General features: G+C 48.8%; 1 long non-coding RNA gene across 1 annotated transcript; it reads right to left on the reverse strand.

The window, feature by feature from the left end:
• Positions 1-2986: 2986 nt before the first annotated feature.
• LOC147005745 (uncharacterized) lies at positions 2987-8473 on the reverse strand. Its single transcript, XR_015044736.1, has 3 exons — positions 8406-8473; positions 8174-8306; positions 2987-4038 (listed from the first exon to the last, which is right to left on the reverse strand). It is a non-coding gene; the product is annotated as an uncharacterized LOC147005745 (long non-coding RNA).
• Between the last annotated feature and the right edge of the window lie 7131 nt (positions 8474-15604).

A 15604-nucleotide genomic window follows, 5' to 3' on the forward strand; every position in this document is an offset into this window, starting at 1 on the left:
ATCCACACTCTGTTTCCCCATTAGTAGTCCTGGGATCTGAGAAAGTCAGGCTCAGAAGACCAAAGTGATAAGTAAGGAGTTTTTCGTACTTATTGTATGAACCAGAAAATCCATGAGATACTAGAGCACGTGTGGACACAGAAAGATGTTCAGTGATGTTCTCGGTGCCGTCATCCGCAGGAGAGAAAAAGTGAAAGCAACCCAACTGCCCACTAACTTAATTAAGAGACCAATAAACTACGCTGTATGGACCATGGAGTATTACTTGGCAGTGAAAAGGAACAAAGCCCTGATACACGCTACAGTAAGGACAGAAATAGACTAAGTGAAAGAAAACAGAAACCAAAGCTGTCAGAATGTGTGATCCACCTATAGAGAGGAAGGAGACAGGTGGCTGCCTGGGCCTTGAGATGCGGAGGGATGGGGAGTTGGAACTAGGGGATTATGGGAATTCTGTAGACTGTCTTCATGGGTACAGTTGTCTGGACTGGAGGCCATTGAACTAACTTGCACGGCATGTGAGTTCTATCTCAATAAAGCCATCTAAATGATTAGTATGAGCAGGGGAAGGGAGAAGGCTGAGCTGAGAGCCACAGCCTGGGTTCTGTCTGGGGGATTTGCTTGGGCATGCTCGGTAAACATCCCATTCCCTTCCTGCTTCTTTGTTTTGTGAAATGAGGAAGCAGAGAGGAGGTGGTACCGTCCGTTTGGGGGTATGGTGCATTCTGTAGACAGTTGTCCATGATTATGGGTACTCCTGCCCACTGGGTAAAGTCAGAGGGTCCCTGGGGCCTTCATCAACCCTTAATCGTTCCATACCATGTCCATTCCAGCCAGCTGCAGGTCACACTTGATCTACACCCTTCACGATGGCTAACGAGCTGCCTCTAAACAGTGTCCTCAGCCGCTGTCCTATAGCAAGAAATATGAAACATCCTAGTTAGTACATGTCTGTCATCTCAGCTCTGAGGTGAGGCCAGCCTGTGCTACGTGGTGAGGCCCTGTCTCTGAAAAAAGAAAGTGAAGACAACCAGAGGCAAAGGTCCACCCTTGTCACAAGTTTTACATCCACTCCTTCAGACTTGTTCTGGAGCAGACACAGACAGAGAGACCAAAGGAAAATGCCAGCTAAGTCAGTGTCTTAGTCAGGGTTTCTATTCCTGCACAAACATCATGACCAAGAAGCAAGTTGGGGAGGAAAGGGTTTATTCGGCTTACACTTCCATGCTGCTGTTCATCACCAAAGGAAGTCAGGACTGGAACTCAGACTGGTCAGGGAGCAGGAGCTGATACAGAGGCCATGGAGGGATGTTCTTTACTGGCTTGCCTCCCCTGGCTTGCTCGGCCTACTCTCTTATAGAACCCAAGACTACCAGCCCAGGGATGGTCCCACCCACAAGGGGCCTTTCCCTCTTGATCACTAATTGAGAAAATGCCTTACAGTTAGATCTCATGGAGGCATTTCCTCAACTGAAGCTCCTTTCTCTGTGATAACTCCAGCTGTGTCAAGTTGACACAAAAATAGCCAGTACAGTCAGCCAGAGCGGCAATTTACCTTCATTTGCTGAGATTACTCTTTTCACGGAAGGGAAACTGAGGCATGGATGGGCGCAGGGTGTGCTTATAGCAACGAATAAGGGCAAAAGCTGAGCCCACCCCATTTCGACTCTTCTTGGGAGAGATGAGCGGCCACATGGCTAGCTGGCAGAGGTCCCCTGAAGGGGTGGCAGTGGCCCTGGGACCCAGGGTGAGATGAACCAAGGAGTTCTGGGTGATTGATATTTCATCTCCCCGAACTCTTGGCTGTGTGACTATGAGGAAGTAACTTGCCCTCTCTGGGTCTCGGTCATAATGGATCACCTGGACACTGCCTCAGTATGACACTGCCTCAGAGGCCAACAGGAACTCTGGCTATAAGACAATGGTGGGATCAGAGTGGGTGACTGGAACAGGGATCGTTTATTTAGGCATCTCTCACAGCTGAGGATGGAGCGGTGGCTTCTGAGCCCAGCTGAAAGGAGGCAGTGGTGTAGAGGCCGCTTGGGAGCTATAGCATGAAGACACCTGGATGGGTCAAAGTTCATGTGGACCAGGTGCTATACTAGATTTTAGGGACACATGGTCACCATGGCAAGACTGACCTATAGACTGTCTTAGCAAACTCCAGGGAGAAGCAAGAGGCGCCAAGAGGGCTATGGCATCAACTCTAAGATTCAAGCTGAAGCTGACAAAATGGCTCAGAGGGTAGGACGTTTTACTCTGTAGGCGTGAGGGCCTGAGTTTGAATCCCCAGCACCTATGCAACCCCAGCCCTGGGTGTGGAGGCAGATGGATCCCAAGAGCCCACTGGCTAGTTGGTCTAAGAGCCAAGCTTCCTTCAAGTGCCTTGCATACATAGGGGTCCTGGGTCCTGACATCCCCATTCTGCAGAATAGCAGATCGAAGAGTGACCAGAGAGCTTACTGCACAGGTCCAAGGTCACAATGATGGAAATCCAAGGTAGAGCAAGAGTTCCAAGCAAACAATGCGGGACCCAGTCTCCGTTCCCAGCTTCCCACACTGTCGCCACCTGTCACACTGATGTGTATGGTTCTGAGAATGATCTATGGAAGTCATATTTTTGGTTTTGAATGAGTGAATTTATTAGGTATATAGCAGGTCAAAATAAAAGAGAAAGAGAGAAAGATATATCAAAATAACATCAAATTGGATGTTCAAAACATCCAGCAGAGCTGGGCTGTAGTGGCGCATGCCTTTAATCCCAGCACTCTGGAGGTAGAGGCAGGTGGGTCTCTGAGTTCAAAACCAGCCTGGTCTACAGAGTGAGTTCTAGGCCAGCCAGGACTACTCAGACTAAACTCCGTCTCCAGGGAAAACAAAATAAAACCAAGCAACCAAATGAACAAACAAAACACCAAAAAAAAAAAAAAAAAAAAAAGCCCAAAAACAAAAAACAACAACAACAACAAAAAAAAAAAACAGAACAAAACAACAACAAAACCCTCTCAGCAGAAACAGACTCAGGATGCCTTAGCAGCCAGGCAAAGCTCCCACTAGAGAAGATCTTAGGCAGAGCAGAGGATCCCCTCAGATGCAGCTTCCAGGTAAAAGAACACATTTAATCCTAGCAGAGGCAGGCAGATCTCTGAGAGTTCAAGGCCAGCCTGGTCTACACCGTGAGTTCCAGGACAGCCAGGGTTACATAGTGAGATCCTGTCTCAAAACCAAACCAAACCAAAACTAAAAGCACAGCACAGATGGTTACAACATCTGACAGAGGCCTACTGAAGATGGCTCTTATGTCTTGGGATGAACATAGCAATGTCTGCTGGGAATGGTTACCTTCCAGCTGTTGTTTAAAGACACAATGTTTTTATCCTCTGGCTGCTTTGCTGTGTCCCTTCACAGAGTTAGCGTGGCCATCCCATTCCCAGACAAAGGGGCCTTAGGGGACATTTTGAAACACACAGGTTTGGGTGTGAAACGGGGGTGGGGGAGTTGAAGCTCACCTCCATAGGCAGTTTCTCAGTGAGCTCCAACAGCACATGACAGTTAACAATCTGTAATATAATCTATATTACACACACAGGCTGGACACAGGCCGAGGCAGGGAAACTACTGTGGAGCCTGGAGCCTGAGGAGGATCCTCCAGAGACAGGCAGGAAGCATGCTAGCTGAGCTGCGGGAGGGGAGGGAGGCACAGCAGCCTGTGAGCTGGATGCCGGAGGCAGGAAGGAGGTAGGGGGAGAGTCCATTTTCTAGGAAGGGAAGGCTACTTCAGCCGGCATGATTCGCATCTGTGTGGGCCCAGCTTTGGAAGCTGTGCGTTCTGTGTTCCAGGCAGGGCCTGGCCACCTCAGGAAGTGTATGAGGGAAAGTGTTTCTGGGAAATGGCCCCAGAGACTTCAGAAGAAAGGAATCTGCAGCTTAGAAGTCTCCAGCGATTGCTGGGGTTTCTTTTCACAGTCTTTCTAAATATTTACTTTTGTGTCCGAATCGATATTCATCATTTTCCTTTGTATTCTCCTTAAATCCGATCTGTCAAAATAAAAAGTAAACCTACAGTTGCCTTGCCAGAGGAAATAAAATTAAGAAATTAAAAAAATATGCGCTTGTCCAGTTACAATGAGTCATAACAGAAGTTTAAGGCGTTATAGTAAAAATGTATTTATGGGCTGGGGAAATGGCTCAGAAGGTAAAGTGTTTTGCTGCACAAGTTAGGGGACCTGGGTTTGGATCCCAGAACCCACAAGAGAGAGAGACAGAGCCAGAGACACAGAGACAAACAGAGATAGAGACAGAGAGAGAGGAGAGAGGAGAGAGAGGAAGAAGGAGAAGAAGAGGGGAGGGGAGAGGAGAGAGAGAGAGAAGAGAGAGGAGAGAGACAGACAGACAGACAGACAGACAGACACAGAGATACAGAGACACAGAGACAGACAGAGAGTGAGGTGCTGAGACAGGAGGACCCCCAAAACTCCCTGACCAGCAGACTAGATAATCACCAAGCTCCCAGTTCTGTGAGATCCCTGTCTCAAAAGCTAAAATGGAGAAGTGATTGAGGAAAGAACCTGGACATCAATCAGCTCTGGCCTCCACTTGACCCCTCTCCCCCCTGTGAGTGCTCCCACAAACTCCTCACTGCCTTCCGATGTATTTACTGCACAGCCAGCCAGACACCCTTGCTCAGCTCAGGCTCCCCCAGGTGCGCTGGCCGCTCGGCAGCCTATGGTTGGGGCAGAGCCCAGCATGTGTATTACAACTCACTGATAGTTTTGCTATCAGGAAAACTTCTTTTACTTTACAACAAAGGCTTGGCTAGCTTACCTGGGTTTGATTTGGGATTAAGGTTGTTTATGTATTCATTCATTTGTTTGTTTTGACACGTGCTTTCCTGTAGCCCAGGCTGGTCTTGAACTCGCTATGTAACCCAAGGATGACCTTGAACTCTTGACCCTCTTACCCCCACTTTACCTTCTGAGTGCTAAAGTTACTCTTTCACCACCACACCCTGCTCTTCTTTGTTCTTATCTATCTATCTAATCTATTTATCTATTTTTATTTCTTGGTTTTTCAAGACAGGGTTTCTCTATGTAGCCCTTACTGTCCTGGAACTCACTCGGTAGATCAGGCTGACCTTGAACTCACAGAGATCCTCCTGCCTCTGCCTCCCAAGTACTGGAATTAAAGCTCATTATTTTTTTTTTAAGATTTATTTATTTATTATATGTAAGTACACTGTAGCTGTCTTCAGACACTCCAGAAGAGGGAGTCAGATCTTGTTACGGATGGTTGTGAGCCACCATGTGGTTGCTGGGATTTGAACTCCTGACCTTCGGAAGAGCAGTCGGGTGCTCTTACCCACTGAGCCATCTCACCAGCCCCTAAAGCTCATTATTATTGATTTATTTTAATGTGGCCTACTAAGTGGAAAACGGTCATGTGAGAATATTGTCACACCACAGTGAAGTTTAAATAGCATTTGGTCTATCAGTAAGTTGTAATACACATGTACACACACTCACACAAGCACACTCACACAAGCACATTTACACACACTCACACATGCACACATTCACACAAGCACACTCACACACACATGCACACAGTCATAAGTACACTCACACAATACACTCACACACATACACCCACTCACACAGGACACGCACTCACAGATACATACTCACACATTTGCTACATCCTGTGCCTGCCTTTATGAGTATGTTTGAGTGTGTGGTAGTGTGCACACATGCACGAGCATGCATGTGGGGGTGGGGCTGAAGTTGACATTTGGTGTCTTCCTCCATTAACTGCCATTAATTTGTTGGGTTGAGAGTACTCCTTGAGCCTGGAACTCACCAATTCCTGCTAGTTTAGCTAGCCAGCTTGTTTTGGGAATCCCTTGTGTCTGCTCCACAGGGCTGGGATTCTAGGTGACCACCAGGTCCACCTGGCTTTTGCATGAGGGGACATGAACCAGTCCTCATAACTGCTAGGCTAGCATCTTTACCCACTAACTCATTTCCCCACCCCTCCTCCTCCTTGTTCTTTTGAGATAGTTTCACTCACTACATAGCCCAGGCCTCAGACTCTCAGTAATTCTCCTGCCTCACGCCCCTAGTACTGAGATTACAGCTAGGAGCTCACACAGACTGGTGATTGTGCCTTTTCTATTTACACATCAACCCTGAATGGGAACACTGTCCCGCAGTGGCAGTTACTCCCAACTTCAGCACAGGGACGAGCTGGGATGTCATAACTGGTGCCCCCTAGAGGGCTGTGGGTTGACAGCAGTGGCAGCCAATCTTGCTCTAGAAAGCTAGGTCCAGCAAGGGGCTGTTGGAGCAAGGCAGTAGGGAGATCTGAAAGGGACAGCTGCCAAGTGACCCTTTGAGAGGCATCAGAGACACTTTCCATTGTGGACACGCAGAGGAGAGGCAGGCAGGAGGCAGGCTGGGAGTTTGGTGCAAAGCCAGGAAGAGAATTATGTAGGGGCTCATGATGGGGATTGAGGAGGAAGGCGCCTGGTCTCTGATGCTTTCCTTAGCTACAGTGGTCCTGCCCTACAAGGATGGCTGAAGATGAGCACTGGCAGCCCATGCCCCACCAGGCACCACCAGGCCCCATGCCCCCTGAAAAGATTTTCTCTGCCAACTCCCCCTCCATTCTTTCTCAGATCTGGCCAGCCCTGCTCAGGGCTGACAAGCGTCTACACCCAACACTTGACAGTGCCAAATCTTAACAGCCCTAGCAATTTGTCTCTCATGCATCACAGAGACCCCCTCCTTCTTCTTTCTATCTCCTATTTCATTGGCGCACTCCTTCAGTAGGGGGAGGGCTTCTTGAACTTGCTGCTGCTAAGGTCTGTGTTGCTGAGGCCCCCGATGGTCCTGAGAAAAATGAAGCCCAGCAAAGCAACTTGAGGCCACAGTCACCCTGGACTATTTTTTTTAAATATAATGCTGTTTTTAAGAAAGACTTACTTATTTTATTTTATGTGTATGTACATGTGCCTAAGCGTATATATGGGCTCTGCATGCACGCAGGTGTCTGTTGAGGTCAGAAAAAGATGTCAGATCCCCTAGGACCGGAGTTACAGGTGATTGTGAACTACCTGATGGGGTGTTAAGAAATGAACTCAGCTCTTAACCACTGGGCCATCTTCCCAGACAGACCCAGAGCTAGATTTTAACAATAACTGCAATAGCAGTAACCACGTGCTGGCTCTTAGCGGTATGAGACACAGATTGAGGCACTGTGCAGACGTTAACCATCGGCCCCTCGAGGTGACTCAGAGGAGGAATCAATTGGTTTTGTTTTGTTTTGTTTTCAAGATAGGGTTTCCCTATAGTAGGCCAGGCTGGCCTTGAACTCAAGAGAGTCACCTGTCTCTGCCTCCCAAATGCTGGGATTAAAGGTGTGTGCCACCACGCCCAGTTGGAATGAATTGCTCTTACCAGATCTTCAAATGCTATTGAAGTCTTCCATTGCAGAAAATGCACACACATCCACCCTCCCTCACAAATGCACACACACACACACACACACATCTACCCAACTCATATGCACACACAATCTACACACACATGCACACACACATCTACACATACATTCACACAATCACACTTCTATATGCACACACACTCACATATCTGTGCACACACTCTCTCACACACACAGAGAGACTCACACATACATACACACACAAGAAGTTGGGGGAGAGGGAGAAGTTCTATGCAGAAGGCTTACTGACCACATGGGAAGATAATTAGAGTCACTGAAAAGTTTTCCCTTCCAAACCACAAGGAGATAATGTCACACCCACATGGGGGCTGTGACCCTGAGGCAGATAATGACAGTCGAGGGCAGGATGTGGAAAGCCTGGACTGCTCTCACAGCTCTGCCAGAGATAAGCTGTGGTGCAGCTGTCTGGGGACACGATCCCCTATGACATCAGGTTAGGCACGGAGCAAACACTGGACCTTCAGGCTCCTCCCAGGGCGAAACCAGAAAATGGAAAACACATTCACCAAAGCCAGAGTGGACACAACCCAAACTTGCACTAACTGATAAGGGGGCAAACAGGGAGCATCTATACAACGGAGTATTACTCTGCAATGAAAAGGAGGAAGTGATGTGAGCACAGTACAGATGTGATTTGAAAGCATTTCCCTACCTGGAAGCAGCTGCTCACATGAGACCACACATCATATGACTCCGTTTATGTGAAATATCCCCAAACAGATCAACGGCTCCAGGGGCATCTGGTCCTCTGGCCTCCATGGGCACTGCAGTCCTGCAGACCCAAACTAGGCACACAAATGCACACATGATTAAAAAAGAAAATCTCGAATTAAGAAGGTACTTGAGTTTTGTTCAGGCTGTTGTCTTGCCGAAGTCCACCCTACCTTCTTCTGTTCCTCCGAGTGATCAAAAGTTGTTGATTTCTAAGACCCAGATCAAAGGCCATTACAAAGACTTCCTCAATAGACTGCAGTCAGAAGCACGAGTCTGCCCTCTGAACTTCTGGCCCAGCGCTCGCTGAGTGGTGATTTAAAGGGCACCCCTTGGGTTGATGGCATCTATTACAGTTGACATGATTTAAGGACTCACCTTGCCCTGCTGCTCTATTATGAACTTTCAGAGACAGAAGGTTGAATCCTCTTGCCTTCTGAGTATGCAGAGCCCAGCACTGGGGCCAGCATGGACCAGGCGTCCATGTTAACTACTGTACTCACACCTGGGATCTCTGTAGTTTAAGGAGGAAGCTTTTATTTTGGCTCCATAGTTTGAAAAGGTACATCCCATCATGCCGAGGAAGCCACAGAAGCCCTTCAAAGTTGCTGGGTCCATGCTGGCAAGAACTTACTTGCCTCTGCTTGCTTAAACCTCGGTGGATCAGGAGTGGGGTGGGGAGCAGAAGTGTGTGCAGGCTAAACCTAGGCAAGGCTAACGATAGACAACTCCTGGGCCTCCACTAAAAGTTCTACAGCCTCCTGACAAGACAGGACCACACGCCAAGGAGCAAATGTTCAAGTTCACAACCCTGCAGAGGAAATTTCACATTCAAACAATATCAACCATGGTATCTTTGTTTTTTAATTTTTTAAATTTTATGTCACTTTTGTTTCTTTGAGACAGGGTTTCTCTGTATAACCCTGGCTGTCCTGGGACTCGATTTATAGACCAGGCCGGCCTATAACTCAGAGATCCAGTCTGTCTTTGCCTTCCTGGTGCTGGGATTAAAGGCATGTGGCACCACTGCCCAGTTATCAGTGGTATCTTTTAAAATGTGTGGAGGATTCACTCTCAATGTCCACTTTCTCACACCAACCTCCCTTCTAGGAATGATTCACCAGCTCATGAACTCTGGAAATACCCCTTTTTAAGAAGTAAACACAAAATGGTCAAATGATGAAGACAGCTGTTTTCCAGTGTGATTGGCCAGACAGTTGTTTTAAGGATGTGGGGCTTGCCTCCAGGATTAGGGGTATGTAGAGGTAGGCAAGGATTACTAACTCAGACAGGGGAGACCTACATCTTACAACTAAGAAGACAGTTGTTTAGAATGTGTGTGAGTGTGTGTGTCCGCCAACATTTCAATGCCGTGAGAAATTATCTGACTGGAACAACATTAAAGAAAAGGGTTTGTGGTGGTTCATTGTGGGAAGCCACATGTGCCGTTGCAGGGTGGAGCTGGCTTCTGCTGGCCACCACGCATACATAGGCAGTAAAGTTTTTTTTTTTTGCCAAGATAAGGTTTTGAGAATTAACCAAAATTAACCAATCAGATGAGAGACGAGTTAACCAATCAGATGAGAGAGAAGTTAACCAATCAGATGAGAGAGAAGTTAACCAATTAGATGTAGGCATGCAAATGAGGTGGTAAGCATAACCCAAACACAACCAATCCAGGTGTGAGACACGCCTCTCCTAGGCCTATATAAGCAGCACCAGTTCTGGGCTTGGGGTCACTTTGCCTCTGCAATCAAACTCTCCCAATAAACGTGTGCGGAAGGATCCTGTTGCAGTGTCGTTCTTGCTGGCCAGTCGGGCACGCACAAGAGTTCATGGCACCAGAGTTTTTGGGTCCATTTTAGCAGGGATGTCAGAGTGAGCAGAGGACTTAGCTCTAGGTGTCCAGGAAACAGAGAGAGCAAGTCTGCATCACTGGGCTCTTGGCTGGTCTGTATTTTACAACTGTCCTGCCTCTTCAGCTAACTCTCTCTGGAACTGCCCTCATAGGCTCAACAACACATATTTTCCCCTAATCTTAACCCCTCTTCTAGAAACAGCTTCCCCGTGTGCTCAGACACACAGGACACTTTACCAGTAGAATGCATATCACATCCTCGGTGCTTGCCACCTGAGTCTGTGAAACTGAGTCTCTCGCTGAGTCTAGACCTTGAAATTCCAGCTAGAGCACTGGCAGGCAAGACCCTGGGCTCCTCCTGTCTCTCTCTTTACCCCGAGGCACTGGGGTTACAGGCACGTACCACCATGCCTGGCTTTTACGTGAGTGCACAGGATTGGAACTCTGATCTTCTGGCTTATGCAGTGAGCACTTTACCCACAAGGCATCTCTTCGGCCCTATAGACTTTTGTAAACACAGCACTCATCAGCCTGTATGCATGCTTCATTAGCTAAAGGAAGAGGTGTGGTCCAGCCTTTTATCGTGGGGATGAAAGAGTTAACGTCAAATGTTTCCCTAAGGACTACCATGTCTCACTCTTGCTGGGGTGGACCCTGCCTGCAGCACTTAACTGACCATATTCTCTCTCAAAATAGTCCCTTCCTTTGGCTGCCAGAGCTCAGCATCCCTGTTCCTTTCCTCGGAGCTCCCTGGTCCCTTCTTCCTGGTCTCCTTTGCACTGCCTCCTTTTCCTCCTCCTGACCCCAGATGGCAGGACAGCTGAGAGCCCACTCCCCTGCTTGGTCTGACACCACTTGCTCAACTCATCTGGCTTAAACTTTGCATGCTAACCAACCCAGAACTCTCCTCCAAACCCTGGCCCATGCACTATCCACTCCCATCCCTGTGAGGCTGCTGCCCAGGACCCCAGGCTTCCCATGGACCAGAAAAGACTCCTCCTCTCTCACCTGCCCCTTCTTAGACATCCCATCTCTTAGTAACGGGCATCACTGTCCAATTAGTCGCTCAGAACCAAAGCCTACAGACTGCCCACAACCTTTACCAGACCCATCAAGATGTTTTTATTCCCAAGCCACTGAGTGTCTTTACCTCCAACTCACAAAGATCACCCATAAGCATAAGCTCACTGGCACCCGGGTACCACGCCCTTCCTCACCCACTCTCCTCTCTGACACCAGACTGTTCTGTAAGACAGAATTCATCATTTATTGCCTTTCCCCAAGTCATTCAACAATCCTCTAGTCTGGTCCACGCTTGCTTCTCTCACTCCCGCTGCTTACTGACACCCAAAGTCCTTTCCTTCTCCAAAGCTTATGCTCAAAGGTATTCTATCTAGATCACCGGTATTCCAGAGCGTTCTGTCTCCCGAAGTCTCCCTATGCTGCAGGATGCTCAGACATCTCCTTCACAAGGCTGGCATTGATGCTACAGTGCTCACACAGGGACACTCAGTGTAGCTTCAGCTTCTCCTAGCACCTGGTTCCAAAACAAAGTGACCTAGAAACAAATTCACAAGAATGCAAGGGCAACAGCAGCCACTACTACCACAGTCAGTGTGTTTGTGTGTGTGTCTGTGTGTGCATCTGAGTATGTCTGTGTGTGTCTATGCATTTTCATGTACTGTGTTCAAATGTTCATATGTGTGTATGTGTGCATATGGTAGCCAGAGGTCACTTTATGTCTTCCTTACCTGCTTTCTGATCCTACTTATTGAGCGGTGGTCTATCACTGAAGCTGGAACTCCCTGACTCAGCCAGACACCAAGCCTCAGGGATTCCCTGTCTCTGCCTCCCCAGCACTGGGATTTGTGCCCAGGTGCCTGGCTTTTTACATAGGTGCTAAGGACTGAATTCACATCCCTGCATTTTACCAACTGGTCCATCTCTGCAGCTGTCTTTGCCGGCTGAGTCACATCTATAGTCCTCACCCATTTCCCTCGCAGCACTTATGGCCTGACATTGCTGCCCGCAATGAATGACAGTGTTGCAACCAGATAAGCCAATGAGGGTGAAAATATTGTAAGATATACCCCTGTGGTGATTTAAATAAGAATGTTCCCCATGGGGGCGGGAGAGATGGCTCAGTGGTTAAGAGCACTGACTGCTCTTCCAGAAGTCCTGAGTTCAATTCCCAGCAACCACATCGTGGCTCACAGCCATCTGTAATGGGGATCTGATGCCCTTTTCTGGTGTGTACAGTTACAGTGTACTCACATATATGAAAGAAAGAAAGAAAGAAAGAAAGAAAGAAAGAAAGAAAGAAAGAAAGAAAGAAAGAAAGAAAGAAAGAAAGGAAGGAAGGAAGGAAGGAAGGAAGGAAGAAAGCAAGCTTCCCATAAGTTTATATATTTGAATGCTTGGATCCCCAGTAGGTGGAACTGTTTTGAGAAGGATTGGGGGATGTGTGGCAGTTTTAAAAGCCTGTGCCATTTCTAGTTAGCTCTCTGCCTCATGCTTGTGAATCAGGATGTGAGCTCTCAGCTACTGCTCCAGCACCATGCCTGGCTGCCTGGCTGCCTGCCTGCCTGCGGCCATGCTCCCTGCTGTGGAGGTCATGGACTTTCACCCTCTGGAACTGTGAGCCCCAAATTAAATCCTTTCTGTTTAGAAGTTGCTTTGGGCCGGGCAGTGGTGGCATATGCCTTTAATCCTAGCACTTGGGAGGCAGAGGCAGGTGGATTTCTGAGTTCGAGGCCTGCCTGGTCTACAGAGTGAGTTCCAGGACAGCCAGGGCTACACAGAGAAACCCTGTCTCAAAGAAGAAGAAGAAGAAGAAGAAGAAGAAGAAGAAGAAGAAGAAGAAGAAGAAGGAGGAGGAGGAGGAGGAGGAGGAGGAGGAGGAGGAGGAGGAGGAGGAGGAGGAGGAGGAGGAGGAGGAGGAGGAGGAGGAGAAAAAGAAGGAGGAGGAGGAGGAGAAGGAGAAGGAGAAGGAGAAGGAGAAGAAGAAGAAGAAGAAGAAGAAGAAGAAGAAGAAGAAGAAGAAGAAGAAGAAGAAGAAGAAGAAGAAGCAGGAAAGTAGCTAAGACAAGCCTTCATCCACAGAAGCTTACTGGGGTCCGGTGTCTCCTTTCTGAAGCTGTGGCTCTTTTGAAGCTGTGAACCCAGCTACTGCCCAGGTTCTCAGGAGAAAAGTGCACCTCACATCACTAATCCACAAAATAGCAAATTTCAAAGGCCAAAGTATAGGTTACTGGCTGTGATCTGTTTTCACACCATCACAAGGCCAGAAAATACCAAGTCCAGCCACCATAAGCAGGAGAGTGAATAGATCTGTTTTACCTCCTGAGAGTAAAGACGCGTTCCTACTTGGTGCCCAGTTCTTCCCCCTTTACAGCACTGGCATGTGGTAAGTACCCAAGGGGACTGCCAGTGAGGCATTTGTGTGGCGTATGCAAGAAGCCCTTATGAACATTTAGGGGTGACCCCTGTGGAAATAGATGACTCTACATACAAACAAGCAACCATTCCCGGAAGAGTTCAGGTGGGGACAGGACCAGCTGCCTCCAGAGCTGGTAGATATGGAATCGGGGGGCCACCAAGTGAGAAGTTGGTCCTTCTCCAAGCAAGCCCTCAGCTCATCTTCAGAGGCCGTGGGAGGCAGCCTCAGCTTGCCTCTGGCTCCTCTCAGAGTCCACTTAATCTCTTGATGCTGCCAGTAAAATAAGCCAAGATTTATGGCTCCGGGAAGCAGAGGCAGCAATCCCTCATCTTGCCTCTATCTAATCCACTTTTAGTTTCGGGGGGAGGGGAGTACACCAGGTCATTCCTCCACTGTCCCCCAACTCCCACCCACCCCCCAGGGCTGCCTCCTGACTCAGGTGTGTGACATCAGAGTTAGCTGTTGAGCTGGAGACCTCTCCACAAGTGTATGACCAGGGAGGTCTCTGTCAAAGCTGCTGCCGCCCAGAGCAAGACGCCCCATCTCACACCCTGTCACAGGACTTACAAACAGCAGTGCCACTCCAAGCATTTGCCCGTGCCTTGCTTTGTGCTCAGGGATCTTCATGCTTGACTTTCCCTGAGTCCCCCCCCCCCCCCCCACCACCACCACAAATCCCCAGGAGTTGGGAACCACTTTAGCCCCCATGTCACACAGTACATGGAGACCTGAGACTTGGGACATTCTCAGATCAGACCACACACTCTGAAAAAATAAAAATTAAATAATGGCCCAGTTGGTTTTATAAGAGCAGGTGTGGATGAGGAATCCTGCCTCTAAGCTCTCCGATCTTACCCCAAAGTAGCTTTCCTAAATTGCTAAAGCCCTTCTCCTTACTAGGGGGGAGCTGAGGAGGCTGAACAACATTGGGGCCAGACTGACAGACGGTCCTGAACTTTGCAGCCTCAAAACCCATGGCCCATGTTCTCCCCTGTAAAATGGGTTATGGCTGTGCCTGCTTCACCAAGGAAAACTGGTGGAGCTGGCCAGCAACCAGTTTCCCCATCCCACAGGTTTCTTTCTATGATGTCCTCGGCTGCCAGGGGTAGCCCTGAAGTCCCTCTCCTGACTCTTAAGACAGAAGACCTTGGGCTGGAACCTGTTGGGGACCATTTGCTGGCTCTGCTCTCAGCTGGCCCATCACAAACAGATGGAGGGTGGCGAAGCCACTAATAAATGCCAGCTTTCAGGATGTTCCTTTCCCCCAAACAAGAGCCCCTCCTCTGATGAGCACCCCTGGGAGAGCTCGGACTGACTGGCTCCTGGCCTCTGAATAACACCTCAGTGCCTCCTTTAAAGTGCAGGCTCTAGGGCTACCCCTTCCTTCCATCCCCTGGAGCCAGGCAAAGCCCCGAGAAGGATGAGCTGCAATGGCCTTCTATTGATGCATAATCAGTCACCCAGGACATAGCAGCCAGAGCCATGAACTAATTCCATCTGTTTCTGATAGTCCGGATCGGAACCTGGCTTAGCTGGGTGATCCTGACTCACCAGGGTTCTGAGAAGCTGCATTCAAGACATTAGCCTTAACGACAGTCACCTCAAGGCTTGCCTAGGGCAAGATCATGTTCCACACTATTCCTCACTAGCTGCTGACAGGTCTTGGAAGATCCACATCCAAGCCTGTCACATGTCATCACAACACTGACCTGTCCACGTGGTGCCTCTGCTTGGTTAGATTCCGGTCAACAAGTGAACCCATACTCAGGAGGGGGCAATGATCAAAAGGGAGGGGATCTCCGAAGTGGGGGACATCTCAGAAGCTGCCTACCCCATGGGAGCTGTTGCCGGACCCATGGACTCACAGAGACTGGAGGCAGATTCACCTTCATGGCACTCTCCAGAGAGCCAGGCGTTGGTCTCCAGCATCTGCAGGCCCAGCTCTTCCCAGCCCTCGCTGGCCATACCTTGCATGGCTTCCTCCACCATGTGAGATGATACGGCCTTTCAGACTTTAAGTTAGCCTTGTACCCTCCTGATCCAGGCTTGCCCACATTGGTGTCCCTTTGCTTGGA

This window comes from Mus caroli, unplaced genomic scaffold (assembly GCF_978045245.1).
Source record: "Mus caroli unplaced genomic scaffold, Mus_caroli_1 scaffold_2, whole genome shotgun sequence".
NCBI classification, from domain to species: domain Eukaryota; kingdom Metazoa; phylum Chordata; class Mammalia; order Rodentia; family Muridae; genus Mus; species Mus caroli.